This window comes from Oncorhynchus masou, chromosome 8 (assembly GCF_036934945.1).
Source record: "Oncorhynchus masou masou isolate Uvic2021 chromosome 8, UVic_Omas_1.1, whole genome shotgun sequence".
Classification (NCBI taxonomy): Eukaryota; Metazoa; Chordata; class Actinopteri; order Salmoniformes; family Salmonidae; genus Oncorhynchus; species Oncorhynchus masou.
In genome coordinates this window covers 39,515,854-39,534,553 of record NC_088219.1, presented here as the reverse complement: position 1 = coordinate 39,534,553, position 18,700 = coordinate 39,515,854, and the positions used below count along the sequence as shown (strand labels likewise).

The 18,700-nt window shown below is 44.0% G+C and overlaps 1 pseudogene; it reads left to right on the top strand.

Moving 5' to 3' along the window:
• Nucleotides 1–17,978, top strand: part of LOC135544656 (microtubule-associated serine/threonine-protein kinase 1-like) — a 172,793-nt pseudogene extending 154,815 nt beyond the window's left edge.
• The last annotated feature ends 722 nt before the right edge of the window (nt 17,979–18,700 follow it).

The window sequence follows — 18,700 nt, the reverse complement described above, 5'->3', positions numbered from 1 at the left end:
CTAAATTATTAAAAATTAAATATTTCATTTAAATAAGTATTCCCACCCTTTGCTATGACACTCTAAATTGAGCTCAGGTGCATCCAATTTCCTCTGATCATCCTTGAGATGTCACTACAACTTGATTAGAGTCCACCTGTGGCCAATTCAATTGTTTGGACATGGTTTAGAAAGCAACACATCTGTCTAAATAATGTTCCACAGTTGACAGTGCATGTAAAAGCAGAAACTATACTATGAAGTCCAAGGAACTGTCCAAAATAGAGTTGTGATGAGGCATATATGCAGTGCTGGGAAAAGTACTCAATTGTCATACTGGAGTAAAAGTAAAGATACCTTAATCGACAATGACTCAAGTAAAAGGGCAAGTCACCCAGTAAAATACTACTTGAGTAAAAGTCCAAAAGTAAGTAAGTAAATATACTTAAGTATCAAAAGTCAAAATATTTCAAATTCCTTATATTAAGCAAACCAGATGACACATTTTTTTTCTCTCTTTTTATTGACTGATATTCAGGGGCGCACACCGACACTCAGACATAGTTTACAAACAAAGCATTTGTGTTTAGTTATTCCGCCAGATCAGAGGCAGTAGGGATGACCAGGGATGTTCTCACTCACTCTTGAAGTGTGTGAATTCAACCGTTTTCCTGTCAAATTGTAACACATACTTTTCGATGTCAGGGAAAGTGTATGGAGTATAAAGTACATTATTTTCTTTAGGAATATAGAAAAGTAAAAGTTGGCAAAAATATAAAAAGTAAAGTACAGTTACCCCCCCAAAAACTACTTAAGTACAGTAGGGAAATGGAAAAGATATGTAACTACCCAGACTTTACCCCGATCCTGACCAAACGGGCAAGAAGGACCTTGGTCAGGGAGGTGACCAATGACTAATCTGACAGAGATAGAGTTCCTTGGCTGAGATGGGAGAACCTGCCAGAAGGACAACGGTCTCTACAGCACTTCACCAATCTGGGCTTTATGGGAGAGTGGCCAGATAGAAGCCAGTCCTGAGAAAGAGGGCACATGACACGACTGGAGCAAAAAGGAACTTGAGAGACTGAGAGCATAAGGCAAATGATTCTGATGAGACAAAAATGTAACTCTTTGGCCTGAATGTAAAGCCCTGTCTGGAGAAAACCAGGTACAGCTCATCACCTGTCTTAACACCATCCCTAACATGAAGCATGGTGGTGGCGGCATCATGCTATGAGGATGGGATGTTTTTCAGCAGCAAGGACTGGGAGACTGGTAAAGATAGAGGAAACAATCAATGGAGTCAAATAGAGCAAAATCTTTGATGAAAACCTGCTTCAGAGTGCAAACAACCTTAGACTGGGGCAAAGACTTACGTTTCTACAGGACAATGACCCCAACCATACACCCAAAGCAACGCTGGAATGGCTTCAGAACATAAATGTGAAAGTCCTCAAGTGGCTCAGCCAAAGCCCAGACTTTAATCCCATTTGAAAGTCTGTGGAAAGACTTGAAGATTGCTGTTTACCACCGCTCCCCACCTAACTTAACAGAGCTTGAGAAATCATTAATGAAGGAAGAATGGAAGAAAATCCCCAAATGCAGATGTGCACCGCTGATAGCCAATACGACTTAAAGCTGTAATCGCTGCTAAAGGTGCTTCTTGACTCAGGGATGTGAATACATCTATAAATTCGATATTTCATTTTCAATACATTTACTAAAATGTATAAAAACATGTTTTCACTTTGACATTATGGGGTGTGTACATGGGTGAGAATCAAAAAAAAATCTTGAATCAATTTTGATTTCATCCTCTAACACAACAAAATGTGACCGACAGGCTCGGTCTCTTGTAGCAAAATCTGAAATGGTGTTCTCTACATTGGATACATTTTTATGTCCAAATTTTATGTCTTAGTAATTCTGCTTTGAAAGTTGATAAATTTGTAACCACACTTTTGAGAAAATGTCCCTTTAATGTTTTGGTACCTTCTGGAGAGCTCTTCTTTATCTTCACCCATTCAGCATCGTTCACACCTTCTTAGGCTTCAACCCCATCTCTTTAAGGATTCACATGTGAGGCTATGTACTAAACAACTAGATATTTCAAGACTAAAGGCTGGCTTATACTACGGGTGTGTTCGTAAATTTAATCCGAGTGTGCTCTGGGCGTTCGTATACTCAGAGCGTTTCACTCTCGGAGCGTACGGGCGCACACCGGACGAGGAGAAGTGTTGGTCCGAGGGTTCTGACTAACAGCAGTCAAGCACCCAAGCTAACTGGCTAACGTTGGCTGGCTTGCTAGCTATATCCAGACACAAATGAGAGAACTCTCTGACCATTTCACTCACTCTTGCAGAACTTGTTAGGCTTTTTTTTACGTTATCTAGAGCGTTGGTGACTGCAAATGTGCTGTTGGCAAAAATTTACTGACATTTTTATGCCGACGATTAGTGACACAGGCCCTATTCAATTGGTGTTGAGCGTTCGTAAATTATTCTGCGCTCTGGCACACTGACGGGTGTGCTCTGAAATCGGAGTAGATGGCCAGAGCGAATTTACCAGCTACATCTAGTTGTTGCAGTGACATTATGAACATTCTATTGAAATAGTTACTTGCATAATGTGGTCTTTTGTTTAGACTTGTAGCTAGCGAGCAAGCTAAACAATTAACCATAATCCCATCTCATAACGTTACTACCCTGCATGAATCTGCAGGTAGATAACCAACCAGGTTAAATATGAGCCAGCTAAAATTAGGCTATAACTAGCAATGCAAATGGCTCAGAGATATGAATAATATTACTACACAGATCATACACGTAACATTAGCTAACTAGCCAGCCAGCTAACGTTAGCTAACTAGCTAACAGTAGGCTTTAACTTGAAATGATAACGACTTTCTGACAAAATGAGAAATGTCTTATCTGAAAATGTAGCTAGCTCGACTATCTTACCCGTAAACATGGATGGACGCTTCTCCCTCACGGATGCCATGGTTACCCTTAGTTTGAAGACGTAATCCAGGGGCGGTGTTTTATACAACAGTTCTCTTTTTGACTCCGTCTGCATATTTGCAATCAAACGGCAGAATAATCTCCATCTCCTTAGCGATCATACTCTAATTCCACTGCCTTCAAAACTCGGTTCTCCAGAAAGTGGGGAGCAACATTTAAGCAGATTAGAAAGGATTACCTGCACATACTGACCAGCTCATGTTATAGACAGCAGCGAGCTACATGGCAGATCAATTCGAACTCATCTCTCTGCATGTCGAGCCTACGAGCCTACTCATTACCTCAGCCAATCATGGCTGGCGGGATGGTTGTTGTCTTTTTCTGTGGCTAAACCAACTAGGCTCGTAATTTAACAATTTTATTCATATTTACAGATGGCATACAAGTTTATTATTAAGGCACATGAAAGTTCACATGTTCCAGAAGGCATTTCTGCCTAAAAATGCATTTTTATAATAAAGATAAATTTAAAAATGGCGCGACATACGCCCAGTTTCCTGAAACGAGTCACGTGGATAAGTCGAAGGGTATGAATACTTTCTGAAGGCATTGTAATTATTTAAAAAATTCAGACCTGGATAATACATATTATTCCAGTACTGGAGAACAGACAATCATGAATTTCATCTCATCCTTGAGGGAGTGAAGATCGCCAATTTCCAAATTCAATGGTGTGAATAACAATATGCCCTTTTGTCTGAGGAAACTCTTAATGACATGCATTAATCAGATTGACTGTTAAATGTGGCTAACTGCTAACTCCGTATGTGTTGTCTAGGGGATAGTGCTAATGGCTAGCTAACTCGGTATGTGTGTTTCTATGGGATATTGCTAACGGCTAGTCAACTCAGTTGTTTTTTTTGTGTGGGATATTGTTGCTAACTTCTAGCTAACTCTATATGTGTTGTCTGTGGGATTTTGCTAAGTACTAACTGACTGTGTTGTCGTTTCCAAGATGTGATCAACTGGCCGGAAGGAGAAGATGCTCCCCCTGCCGACTCCCAGGAACTGATCACCCTGCTACTCAGACAGAACCCTCTGGAGAGGATGGGAACAGGTAGGCACAAGTTGTGCACAACACATGCCACATACAAATACCTTTTTCTCTCTACCAAACCAAACCAAGCTGTACTAGGCTGGCCTGGTTTCACATCCACCAAGCAGATTACGGTTAGAGTCGGCCCCATATTTATGTGAGTCAGGCAAAAGATTGGATTTATTGGGGCTACGTTTAATTTATTGAAACTCAGCACAGGGTACAGGAAATGAAATGTTTTCTATTATTAGAGGTTGAAGGTGTTCAAAGGTTAAGTTATGACCTATCAGGGAGCGTCCTCTCCCCTCAGTTAAAACTGTCCAGGTACAGACAGTGGTTATTGTCATAACTCTCTTGGTGCCTTCTCAGCACAGCCCGTTATTTAAAGATACAAGGCTGGACAAATGGGATCAAACAAATGGGCGGAACAGTTTATCACAAAACTCCGCTGCCTCACCTTTCCCCAATTACAATAATTCCTCCCGGGCCACCTCGAATGTCGACCCAGGCAAGGTCACGCATCTTCAGCGTCTGCAAATCATCAACATTGTCCCTGACCTGAGATGAAGCCACGGCCTCCCCACCGTGTCTTAAATGGCACCCTATTTGCTCTATAGGGCTCTGGTCAAAAGTAGTGCACCGTGAATAGGGTGCCATTTGGGACGTGGCCTTTGTCTCCTGCACAGCAGGCTATACAGGACTGTATTCATCAGATCCAGAGGTTGGGGTCGAGCTATTCATCGGCGGCCCTCCGTCTCTTCCTCAAAGGTCACCGGCCGGAAATTGCACTGCATAATTGGTGGCTGGTGATGTCACTTTTGGGTGCTGGCCAGTAAAAAAAGAGGATGAAATGTTAGCGTCTGCATTTCCTTTTGCGTTGGGGCACCGCTGTCCAATGGCAACTTTTGTCTTGAATGGACCAGAAGTATGTTGGTACACTATGTGTGCAAGATATCGGTGTCCATCTCTGTGAGTCTGTTTGTGTATGCAGAGGTGGAAAAAGTACCCCATTTGCCATACTTGAGTAAAAGTAAAGATACCCTAATAGAAACTGACTCAAGTGAGAGTCACTTAGTAGAATACTACTTGGGTAAAAGTCTAAAATTATTTGGTTTTAAATATACTTAAGTATCAAAAGTAAAAGTACAAATAATTTTTTAATAATAACTTTTTCTTGTTTTTTTGTATTTTACGGAAAGCCAGGGGCACACTCCAACACTTAGACATCATTTGTGTGTTTAGTGAGACCGCCAGATCAAAGGCAGTAGCGATGCCATGGATGTTCTCTTGATAAGCGTGTGAATTGAACACTTTTCCTGTTCTGCTCAGCATTCAAAATATAACAAATACTTGTGGGTGTCAGGGAAAATGTATGAAGTAAAAAAATAATTATTTTCTTTAGGAATGTAGTTAAGTAAAAGTAGAAATTGTCCGAAAAAGACATAGTAAAGTACAGATACAACAAAAAACTACTTAAGTCGTACTTCAAAGTATTTTTATTAAGTACTTTACACTACTGTGTGTATGCGTGTGTGTACAGTGCATTCATAAAGTATTCAGACCCCTTGACTTTTTCCACATTTTGTTACGTTACAACCTTATTCTAAAATGGATTAAAACATTTTTCCCCCCTCATCAATACGCCATAATGACAAAGCCTAAAACAAAAAAACATAGCACATTTACATAAGTATTCAGTCCCTTTACTCAGTACTTTGTTGAAGCACCGTTTGGCAGCGATTACAGCCTCTAGTCTTCTTGTGTATGACGCTACAAGCTTGGTACACCTGTATTTGGGGAGTTTCTCCCATTCTTCTCCGCAGATTCTCTCAAGCTCTGTCAGGTTATGTGTGTCTGTTCATAATATGTTTGTGCATCCTTCCTTAGGCGGTGCGTATGAGGTGAAGCACCACCAGTTCTTCCACACTCTGGACTGGGACAGTCTGCTGAGACAGAAGGCCGAGTTCATCCCTCAGCTGGAGTCAGAGGACGACACCAGCTACTTCGACAGTGAGTCTAGTCTACTTCCTGCTCTTAAAAAGTACAGTAATCTATACTATAGAATACAGCTACTTCGACAGTGAGTCGAGTCTACTTCCTGCTCTTATAAAGTACAGTAATCTATACTATAGAATGCAGCTACTTCGACAGTGAGTCTAGTCTACTTCCTGCTCTTAAAAAGTACAGTAATCTATACTATAGAATGCAGCTACTTCGACAGTGAGTCTAGTCTACTTCCTGCTCTTATAAAGTACAGTAATCTATACTATAGAATGCAGCTACTACTTCCTGCTCTTATAAAGTACAGTAATCTATACTATAGAATGCAGCTACTTCGACAGTGAGTCTAGTCTACTTCCTGCTCTTATAAAGTACAGTAATCTATACTATAGAATGCAGCTACTTCGACAGTGAGTCTAGTCTACTTCCTGCTCTTATAAAGTACAGTAATCTATACTATAGAATGCAGCTACTTCGACAGTGAGTCTAGTCTACTTCCTGCTCTTATAAAGTACAGTAATCTATACTATAGAATGCAGCTACTTCGACAGTGAGTCTAGTCTACTTCCTGCTCTTATAAAGTACAGTAATCTATACTATAGAATGCAGCTACTTCCTGCTCTTATAAAGACAGTGAGTCTAGTCTACTTCCTGCTCTTATAAAGTACAGTAATCTATACTATAGAATACAGCTACTTCGACAGTGAGTCTAGTCTACTTCCTGCTCTTATAAAGTACAGTAATAGAATACAGCTACTTCGACTAGTCTAGTCTATTCCTGCTCTTATAAAGTACAGTAATCTATACTATAGAATGCAGCTACTTCGACAGTGAGTCTAGTCTACTTCCTGCTCTTATAAAGTACAGTAATCTATACTATAGAATACAGCTACTTCGACAGTGAGTCTAGTCTACTTCCTGCTCTTATAAAGTACAGTAATCTATACTATAGAATGCAGCTACTTCGACAGTGAGTCTAGTCTACTTCCTGCTCTTATAAAGTACAGTAATCTATACTATAGAATGCAGCTACTTCGACAGTGAGTCTAGTCTACTTCCTGCTCTTATAAAGTACAGTAATCTATACTATAGAATGCAGCTACTTCGACAGTGAGTCTAGTCTACTTCCTGCTCTTATAAAGTACAGTAATCTATACTATAGAATACAGCTACTTCGACAGTGAGTCTAGTCTACTTCCTGCTCTTAAAAAGTACAGTAATCTATACTATAGAATGCAGCTACTTCGACAGTGAGTCTAGTCTACTTCCTGCTCTTAAAAAGTACAGTAATCTATACTATAGAATGCAGCTACTTCGACAGTGAGTCGAGTCTACTTCCTGCTCTTATAAAGTACAGTAATCTATACTATAGAATGCAGCTACTTCGACAGTGAGTCTAGTCTACTTCCTGCTCTTATAAAGTACAGTAATCTATACTATAGAATGCAGCTACTTCGACAGTGAGTCTAGTCTACTTCCTGCTCTTATAAAGTACAGTAATCTATACTATAGAATGCAGCTACTTCGACAGTGAGTCTAGTCTACTTCCTGCTCTTATAAAGTACAGTAATCTATACTATAAAGAATACAGCTAGAATACTTCGACAGTGAGTCTAGTCTACTTCCTGCTCTTATAAAGTACAGTAATCTATACTATAGAATACAGCTACTTCGATAAAGTACAGTGAATACAGCTACTCGAGTCTACTTCCTGCTCTTATAAAGTACAGTAATCTATACTATAGAATGCAGCTACTTCGACAGTGAGTCTAGTCTACTTCCTGCTCTTATAAAGTACAGTAATCTATACTATAGAATACAGCTACTTCGACAGTGAGTCTAGTCTACTTCCTGCTCTTATAAAGTACAGTAATCTATACTATAGAATACAGCTACTTCGACAGTGAGTCTAGTCTACTTCCTGCTCTTATAAAGTACAGTAATCTATACTATAGAATGCAGCTACTTCGACAGTGAGTCTAGTCTACTTCCTGCTCTTATAAAGTACAGTAATCTATACTATAGAATGCAGCTACTTAGTCTACTTCCTGAAAGTACAGTGAGTCTAGTCTACTTCCTGCTCTTATAAAGTACAGTAATCTATACTATAGAATGCAGCTACTTCGACAGTGAGTCTAGTCTACTTCCTGCTCTTATAAAGTACAGTAATCTATACTATAGAATGCAGCTACTTCGACAGTGAGTCTAGTCTACTTCCTGCTCTTATAAAGTACAGTAATCTATACTATAGAATGCAGCTACTTCGACAGTGAGTCTAGTCTACTTCCTGCTCTTATAAAGTACAGTAATCTATACTATAGAATGCAGCTACTTCGACAGTGAGTCTAGTCTACTTCCTGCTCTTATAAAGTACAGTAATCTATACTATAGAATACAGCTACTTCGACAGTGAGTCTAGTCTACTTCCTGCTCTTATAAAGTACAGTAATCTATACTATAGAATGCAGCTACTTCGACAGTGAGTCTAGTCTACTTCCTGCTCTTATAAAGTACAGTAATCTATACTATAGAATGCAGCTACTTCGACTGAGTCTAGTCTACTTCCTGCTCTTATAAAGTACAGTGAATGTCGAGTGAGTCTCTACTTCCTGCTCTTATAAAGTACAGTAATCTATACTATAGAATGCAGCTACTTCGACAGTGAGTCTAGTCTACTTCCTGCTCTTATAAAGTACAGTAATCTATACTATAGAATGCAGCTACTTCGACAGTGAGTCTAGTCTACTTCCTGCTCTTATAAAGTACAGTAATCTATACTATAGAATGCAGCTACTTCGACAGTGAGTCTAGTCTACTTCCTGCTCTTATAAAGTACAGTAATCTATACTATAGAATGCAGCTACTTCAAAATTGAAAGTTTTTTCCCCCCACAGCTCGATCAGATAGGTACCATCACCTGGAGATGGAGGAGGAGGAGGATACGAATGATGAAGACTTCAATGTGGAGCTACGACAGTTCTCCTCCTGCTCTCACAGGTTCTCCAAGGTGTGTTCTCTTTCTTTCTCTCGCTCTGTCGCTGTTTCTCTCACTCTCTCGGTAAGTCACAAAGCATTCACTCAAGGCATCACTGCTCGCACACTTCCATATCACTCCTTATGATGGAAAGACAATTGTGAATCAATGAGGTTGTTACCATAAACAGAAAAGGATGGTAGTTCAAACCAACATCTGGAATGCTTTCAGTGTTAACTCAACATGTAAGATTTCATATGGAACAGACTTGGTTTGGTCCATAAGACATGCTATGCATCTTTACCCCCAACCCCCTACATCATGCAATGTAAGTCTCAGCTTTGCATAAATGTTCTGCTGCAAATCAGATCTATTTTGGGAGAACGTAGAACACAATGCCAACACGTGCGCGTTGTTGTGCTGCATTGCAGTATGCTCTGCCTCTGAAAACAATGTGCCTTCGAAGGCAGGAGAATGGCTGAGGAATAGTTTATGTTCCGTGATCCACCACGACCCACCAGTTTATAGTGCACAGCCTAAGCAGTGGCTGCTACTGCTATTTTGGAATCAACTTTTTTTTGAACCCAACTTTTTCATACTATGAATGGATATATTTATGAGTGATGTGTTTAGGTGTACAGTAGTTTTTTTTCCTGTATGAGGACAGTCTGTAAGGTCTCTGTCTGTGTGTCTGTCCCTGCATGTGTCGGTCTCTCGGTCTGTGTGGTGTGTAGGTGTACAGCAGTTTGGACCTGTCCCGTGGCCAGCTGGAGGAGAAGGGCGAGACGGAGGAGAAGAAGAGTGAGAGCTCTCTGACTGTGAACTCTCTGAGCTGGACACCGGAGTTCACTGAAATGTACGCTTCACAATATCCCTTCTGTTACACTCAAACTCTGATGAATGACCATCTATTGTTTTCACACACCTTTTGGTTCACTATTCATTCAGTTCTCATCACCATTACACTTGCAACGCATAACCCAATTAGTCAGTACAACAATTATAATACAGTAAACTAGTATGTTTTGAATGTTTCTTTTCTGAGGGTGGTTGATATTTACCCATTTGCATTTTCTCCCCTCAGGCACTCCCTGTCCCGATCCTCGGACACAGAGAGCACTAGCATGGGCCTGCGCCCCCCCGGCCTGCTCCCCAAGTTTGCCATCTCGGCAGAGGACGGAGATGAGGAGTCCCTGGTCCTGAGGGACCCCAGCAAGGGGGCCTTCTCCGTCGGAGAGGACGAGGCTGACGCAACCACCCCCGGGAGCACCCACAGCGGGGCTACTCTCTCTGGTATGGAGGCCTGGGCCTCGAGCTGGTTAGAGCTGGTAGAAGATGTAGGGATAATGCTAGATATGGGCATCATGTTGGGTGTTTAAGACTGTGGGTTCAACTGGTAATGTGCTTGATTGTAACAAAAACATGTATGGAACATTTTGGACATAATTGTATCCTGTTCTTCTTTGGTCTGTAGGTAGTTTCTCAGAGCACCTGGACCCGCTTCCTTCCAAGGATGAGGGCATAGACAGCCCTGACTCCTCCTCCAAGACTCCCATGGACCTGGGAGGGCAGCATGGCGGCCTGCAGCCCGATGGACATGGGGATAAGCATGGTGGTGTTGCCAAAGTTTCCAAGTCTGTCTCACCTAGTGCCCTCTCCCTCATGATCCCTGGAGGTGAGAGGACACACACACACACACAACCCCTGTGATCTCTAGCATTTTGATTTAGAGGACAGGATGAGGAGTAAGCGTGAGCACATAATTAGAATTAGAGCGATGGATTTCGAGAGAGGAGTGTGAAAGAGATGAAAGATGCTGAGATGAAAGATCTGTGTGAAATTGGCACAGCTCCTGCTGGGATGAGGCTCCAGTTTATGGAGTGGCTGTGTGCGCAGTAGCCCAGAAGAGGAGCCACTAACTCGGTGGTGAGCTGAGAGGCCCTTCACTGTTGGGAGCAGAGTAAATCCCTTAGGGCTCACTCCCAGCAGGGACACAGTAATTCATGGCTCCCAGGCTTTATAGGAACAGCTGGGTACTGAGGGGATTGCCACTGGAAAACAGGTCAATAGAAATGACAGTAGCGGTCCTTGTATATGTGTCTGTGTTTTTACCTTTAAATTAACCTCCACTGGGTTTTTGGTTTGAAGAATTTTTAGAATTCAAATTGACGGTGTGCTATTCAAAAAACCTTTATGGCAACACTTATTTAGCTTTCACACTATCTGGCAGATTCCCAGATTAGTCTCTTGATTGTTTCACAATGGCCACATTATTTCCCCTAGTAAAATGCCTTTCATTAATGTGTGTCTCATATTGGTACAGATATCATTAGAAATGTCTTTCTCATTCTTCCAGTTATCTTAAATGCTTTGTGATATTTACAGCCATTTTTAATCATTCAAAATAATGACATTTATTTGTCCGTCTTATTGTTCCAGATATCTTCGGGGAATCCCCTCTGGCCAGCCCCATATCCCCCTACTCCCTCTCCTCGGACCCTTCTTCTCGTGACTCCTCCCCCAGCCGAGACTCCTCCCTCTGCGTCATCTGCCCTCGGCAGCCAATCATCATCCACAGCTCGGGGAAGAAGTTTGGTTTCACGCTGCGGGCCATCCCGGTGTACGCCTGCGACCGTGACGTCTACACTGTCTACCACACGGTCTTAGTAAGAACAGCGTTGTTTCACCATGTTGGGACAAACACAGTCAAATAGCTAATGAAGTACCGGTAATACAGTACATTTCAGTTGGTCACTTTCATCCGTGTCATTAGATATTGAATAATATGTTAAGTGGCTGTATTCAATTAAATCTGTACCATGGGAAACAATGTTTTGTTTTTGTACTGCAATATGATCTTATTTATTGAGTGATGATAGATACAAGTAGCTAACTGTGTTTCTATGTGTTTAGAATGTGGAGGACCCGGGTCCGGCCCTGAAGGCGGGGCTGAAAGCTGGTGACCTCATCACTCATGTGAATGGAGAGCCGGTCCACGGCCTGGTCCACACTGAGGTGGTGGAACTGCTGCTCAAGGTCAGAGAACCAGAGAATCTGATATAAAGCTTTCATCAGATGTACTGTAACTGCTAGTAACAATTGTCCACAAAGGGTAGTGACGTAATCATATAAGCATAAGGTATATTTTAAAGGTATTTCTAGTTTGCAACTTGATATTCTCATGATAGAGCGCACACTGTTTATCTACCGGTAATTTCATTTACAGTAGCCCAGCCAACTATTTGTTGTATTTCCAACCCTGTTTCTAACTTAACACTTTCACAATGGAGCTAATTCATTTTGGGCCAGTTGATCTTATGTGTCCGTGTATCTGCTTCCTTTCCAGAGTGGCAGTAAGGTAGCCATCTCCACCACACCGTTTGAGAACACCTCCATCAAAACAGGGCCTGCCAGGAGGAACAGCTGCAGGAGCAAGATGATCCGACGCACCAAGAAGCCCAAGAAGGAGAAGACGCAAGAAAGGCAAGAATTTCATGTTTGGCTTTGTTGTTTTCTATATGAGAAACCGTTTCATTATTAGATATGAACCAATTAACTAGATCTAGGTCTCTATACAGTGTGCTCTGTAGAGGTCACTAGTAAGCTTGTACAGCAAGTGTTTTCAGGTTTTGTCATATACAGTATAACCACAGGGTGGAGCTGTGGCTCCTTGCAACAGTGATAACATTCCCCCCTGTCACTACTAGACAACGACAACTCTCATCACCACTGTCGGTCAAGTTTTTCATTCCAAAGATCTCACTGTGGCAAAAAAAAAAAGGCCTCTCACTGTCAACTGCATTTATTTTCCATGAACTTATAAAAATATTTGTATGAACATAACAATATTCAACAACCGAGACACAAACTGAACAAGTTCCACAGACATGTGATTAACAAAAATGGAATAATGTGCCCCTGAACAAAGGGGGGGGGGGTCAAAATCAAAAGTAACAGTCTGTATCTGGTGTGGACACCAGCTGCATTAAGTACTGCAGTGCATCTCCTCCTCATGGACTGCACCAGATTTGCTGGTTCTTGCTGTGAGATGTTACCCCACTCTTCCACCCAGGCACCTGCAAGTTCCCAGACATTTCTGGGGGGAATGGCCCTCTCTCTCTGATCCAACAGGTCCCAGACGTGCTCAATGGGATTGGGATCCGGGCTCCCCTTAGTTCAGGGACACATTAGGGACTAACATTTCTGTTAGTCACATGTCTGTGGATCTTGTTCAGTTTATGTCTCAGTTGTTAAATCTTATGTTCATTCAAATATTTACACATGTTAAGTTTGCGGAAAATAAATGCATTTGACAGTGAGAGGACTGTTTTTGAAGTTATAACACATTTTTAAGGATAGTTTTCTTAGATTAGACTCTCTAGAGTCTAGACCACAAATACATTCTAGTGAGTTTCTGGGCCTCGTGCTGGTAGACTGACGTGGTCTCCTCTCTCTCCAGGCGGCGGTCTGTGTTCAGGCGTTTTGCCATGCAGCCCTCCCCTCTGCTGCAGACCAGCCGTAGTTTCTCCTCTCTCAACCGCTCCCTGTCCTCTGGGGAGAGTCTCCCAGGGTCTCCTACCCACAGCCTGTCCCCCCGCTCCCCCACCGCAGCCTTCCGACCCACCCCCGACTTCAACCAGTCAGGTGAGATAGACTGTCAATCGTTCACATTCGATGGAATAAAATACATTTTAGAATTGAGCAGTGTATATCAGTGAAACAATCAATATTTCTTAAATGAAGGTGTACAATATTTACCGCTATAAAATATTATTAGTTGAATAACGTCCTTCCCTCTGTGTTTCCAGGTGGCAACTCCTCTCAGAGTAGCTCCCCGAGCTCCAGTGCTCCAAACTCCCCCGCAGGCTCCGGCCACATTCGTCCCAGCACCCTCCACGGCCTGGGCCCCAAACTGACCGGCCAGAGGCTCCGACAGGGCCGTCGCAAGTCCGCCGGCAGCATTCCCCTCTCCCCGCTGGCCCGCACCCCATCTCCGACCCCCCAGCCCACCTCCCCGCAGCGCTCACCATCTCCCTTACTCAGCCATGGGACCATGGGGATCTCCAAGACCACCCAGGCCTTCCCAGTCAAGATGCACTCTCCCCCCACCATTGTCCGCCACATGGTACGGCCCAAGAGTGCGGAGCCGCCCCGCTCGCCGCTCCTCCAGCGGGTGCAGTCGGAGGAGAAGCTGTCACCCTCCTACACGGGTGACAAGAAGCACCTGTGTTCCAGGAAGCACAGCCTGGAGGTGACCCAGGAAGAGGCCCTGGGAGAGGAGGCGCGTCCTGGGGACATGGACCACCACACCCTGCAGAGTGTGGAGGAGACGTCCAGCGAGCCTCCGGCCATCACCCGGGTCCGGCCGGCTGAGCAGGGCTGCCTCAAGAGGCCCGTTGGCCGCAAGATGGGTCGGCAGGAGTCTATGGAAGAGCTGGACAAGGAGAAACTGAAAGCCAAGGGGGTGATGAAGAAACAGGACTGGTCAGAGAGGCGAGAATCCCTGCAGAAGCAGGACGCTCTACAGGAGTCTGATACATCTGGTGCTGAAGGAGGAAGATGCCAGGGCAGAAGCCAAGGCTCAGATACAGTCTCACTGGAAGGCAAAGCTGCCAGCTTCACCCTAAAAGATGTTCTGTATAAGAAGCTGAACACGCGTGCCGGTGAGGGCACCCCCGAACCACTAGGGGGCAATAGCGCTGACTCGTCTCTGTGCTCTATCCATCCTGACTGGAGCCCCCAGAAGCCTGAGTGGCAGCTGTCCAGGCAGAGCAAAGAGGGCGGTAAGCCAGACAGGCTTGATTTCAAGGCCCCCAACATGGAATTTACCCGAAAGAGGCTGTCGTTTGAGGAGCGGGAAGACGGCGGCATGTGTCGGCTCTCTCCCGGCATTCATGAGAGCCTCCATTTTAGCTCCATACGTTCCAAGAGTCTGCAACTGGACTCAGCGCTGGCTCTAGACCACATCAAAAGTACAATGAGCAGCGTCCACACCAGCCCTGAGGGCCTGAACCCCAAGATGTTCTCTGGGAGGGGGGAGGGAAGCGCCGTGGAGAAACTCCAGCTCATCTCCTCCAATGAAGGCTCCCTCAGGAAGACCTCCTCGGAATACAAGCTGGAGGGGCGTCTGGTCTCCTCCCTCAAACCCCTGGAGGGCACCCTGGACATTGGCCTTCTTTCCGGGCCAAGGGTGTCAAAAACCGACACCTGCGCCTCCAAGTTGGCCGACAGCGATGGCGGCTCAATAGGGATACCCACATGGCTGCAAAGCCCAGTTGAGCGGCAGGTGTTGATTCCCCTGCTCAAACCCTCTGACAAGCAGAAAAGCCTGCCCACCAGTATACTAAGCCCTGCAGCTGTTGTGGCCCTCGGCAGCCCAGTTCCCGCCAAAGAGGCTAGTGTTTCCAACACTGGGTTTAAATGCAGTAGCAGTGGTGAGATGCCACACAACAGACCTAGTCACAGTGAACCCCCTATGGCTTCCTCCAAGGCAGAGGTCTCCGACTTTGGTGGGAAACAAGAGAGCAGGTCCAGTATGATAGCTCACGATCATAGGACATCCCGCCACAGCGCCCATTTTTCCCACTGCGGGAAGACGCCCTCCATACGGGAGGTCAGCAACGAAGACCAGGAGGAGGAGGTTGAGCCACCTCAAGAGACTTCAGCTCCTGCACAGCAAAACAACATTGACAGCTCCAAGACATCCGATACAGTTGTCGCCGCAAAGCCAGGGAATCCCAGGAAGACTGCACCATCCGTCCCTGCCCCAAAAATGGAGGTTCATACAACTGCCCCTCATGTTGCTGTACCAGTGAAGCAAAGTTCAGATTGTCAGTCAGGGCCCAGTTACCTGCAGAGCAATGAGAAACAAAGACCAGCTGAGAATACAGGTAGCATCACTACATTCGTACAATATATTTTAGAGCAGACTCCATACCTGTCAAAGCAGCAGATGTTATCCAGCAGTCCCTCGACAGGGACCACAAAGCAATCGTCCATCCCTGCTCCAATACCTAGTCTTGGAGATAAGAACCGAACAAGTGGTCAAGCTTCTCAAAAACAGCATGGCACGGAGAAAACCCAGAATCCCGACACGGTTCAAAGAAACAGGCCAGTTCCAAACACTGAACCTGCCAGTGTGTCTGCTGTTGAGGAGCTCCAAACTGCAAACGCAGGAAGAGATAAAATGACCCAAGTCAGAGAGTCAGGTCCTAAAGTGGATGTAAAATGTGTTTTGTCTAAAGAAATGTTGTACAATGCAACTGGTAAAACGGAAGCAACTCAAAGGTGTGATCAAAGAAAATATGCTTGTACCCTTAGCAGTCAGGTAGCAAATAGTAGTGTAGCGAAGCAAAGTAGAGAAGATCCCACTTCACCAAAGATGAAGGGTAGTAATGCAAAGACTGGAGAGCGAGAGCAGCTATCTTTAACAAATCGACCTGCTGAAAAGGCTTGGGTCAAAGGAGCTCTTGAGGCAGAAATACTCATCACTAAAAAGGAAACTGATGTGAATATCAAAGAGACGATTCCTGTGCGGACAGTGAAACAATCCCCATCAAGTCCCGCTTCAACAAAACAAACGATCTTCAATCCCAAAACTAAGCCAAGATCTGACTCACCTCTCGCTTCACAAACTTTTGGTAAGACAGAGGAGGAGAGGGGGAGGTATGAAGCGAAAACGCCTGCCTCAGCCCCAGTCGTCAAAGTGAGCCTGGATTCAAAACCGCAAGAGTCATCTCAGAAAACCTCGGTCTCAATGGTCAAAGAAATCCCAGACTCAAAACAGAAAGATCCCGTACTCAAAACCTCAGTCCAAAGCCATGTCAAAGAAAGTTCAGTCTCCAAACTAAAGGAATCTTTGTCCCAAATTCCTGCCCTAACTCCAGTTGTCAGACAAAACTCTGACCCCAAAAAGAAACAGAAAGAACCAGAACCCCACACCTTTGCCCCAACCCCAGCCCAAGTCATCAAAGATAACCTGGACTCAAAACAGAAATCAGCTCCTCCGAAAACCTCTATCTCAACCTCAATCAACTCAAAACAAAAGGAAATCACTACTTCAACAGTTGTCAGACAAATCATAGATTCAAAACATAAATCACCCCCTCATAAAACTCTTTCCCCAAACGCAACCACTGTCATGAAAGAGCCAGCCCATATCTTTGCTACAACCCGACAAGCCCAGAAAGAGCCTCCGACCTGGTCCAGTGCTCCCTCCCAATCCGCCCCTTTACCAGTGGTGCCAGCCCCAGCAGTGAGAAGAGAAGCACACCCACCCAAAGGTGGAACTCTCTCAAGCAGAGCCAACAGCAGCACCGGACAGGAGGCTGTGGTCCAGACCTCTAGGGAGGACCAGGGGAAGCCGAGGGAAGAGGCCCCTAGGTCAGAAGGCCTTAGGTTGGGCTCTTATAGGGGCCTGGGTGGGGTGGATGCTACAGGGCCAGCAGCCACTACCACCAGCAACAGCACCGTCCAGGCCAAACTCAGCACAGCTGAACCCAGGGTCACTAACTCTGACAAGCAGGTAACCTCCAGCCGAAAAGAACAGGCTGACAAGAAGAAAGGGGAATCTGCTCAAGAGGTAGCGTCTGCACAGAAAAACACCAAGAGAGAGACTTCAAGAGTGGCTGCTGTGGTGAAAGAAGCTACAGGTTCAGACAAAGACTTGGCCCGACACAAGCAATCGAAGGATTTGCCACGTGGCCCCGCAAACAGGAAGTAAATGCTGGATTTAAAAAATACGAAGGCAGCCACCTTTGCTTTTGCGATATGTCAGAAATAAAACATTTTTGTTTTTGTTAGTAGTGTCATCATGCCTTATTATTTTGAGAACCGAGGGAAGCTGTTACTTCAGTGTTTATATCGCGTGAGAGAGACAGATTTTTGTGTGCTCTCCTGAGTGTGTGTGGTGGAGATTGTGAATGCTTGGTCGATACAATAAATGTCTAATGTTTTTGGACTGAATGTAGACTGATTTGCTGCTCGTTTGTGGTTCTCTGCTGTGTGTAACAAAGGTGTCAAATTTGTATCTGGTGATTGATTGGGGGCTTTATTTTTAATTGACAGCAGAGTGCAATGTGCAATCAATATGTCAGGAGGCAGGTTGAATTGCACTGGGTTTAGAGCACCTGACATTAAAGTTAGCAGACTTTCGATGCGTGTAGATTGAACCATTTCACTCCCACTCAGAGTTATGTGAGCTGAAAACACAGTAGCCATGGCACATCATCCAGTCAACCATTTAAGCGTTGTGATATTGATGCAGATCATTCAGTCACACTCGTTATACCGTAGTCAAATATCAACAAGTTTGTTTAGATACTTTATCTTCTGTCGTTTTTTTATTTCTTTTGTATTACCAAGAAGTGAAGTTAGCTTTTTTTTGGTTTTGGGTTAGCGGTGCACAGAAGAAATTTTCTGTACTTCTTACCTATAACTATTTAATATGGAATCATCTTACGGTTCTGGAATCATATTTAGTGGATGAGGCCTTAGGGTTATGGGGAATAAAAGAAACTTGCTGTTCTTAGCAGGTTATGCTGTAATTCACATTCCTTTCACATCTCTACATTTCTGAACCTTTGATTTTTATGCAATATCTTGAAAGTAATTACGTCAACACTAACTGTAAAAATGGGGATACATGGGCTTAAGTAAATATAAGTGTTTGTTTTATATGTATATATTTTG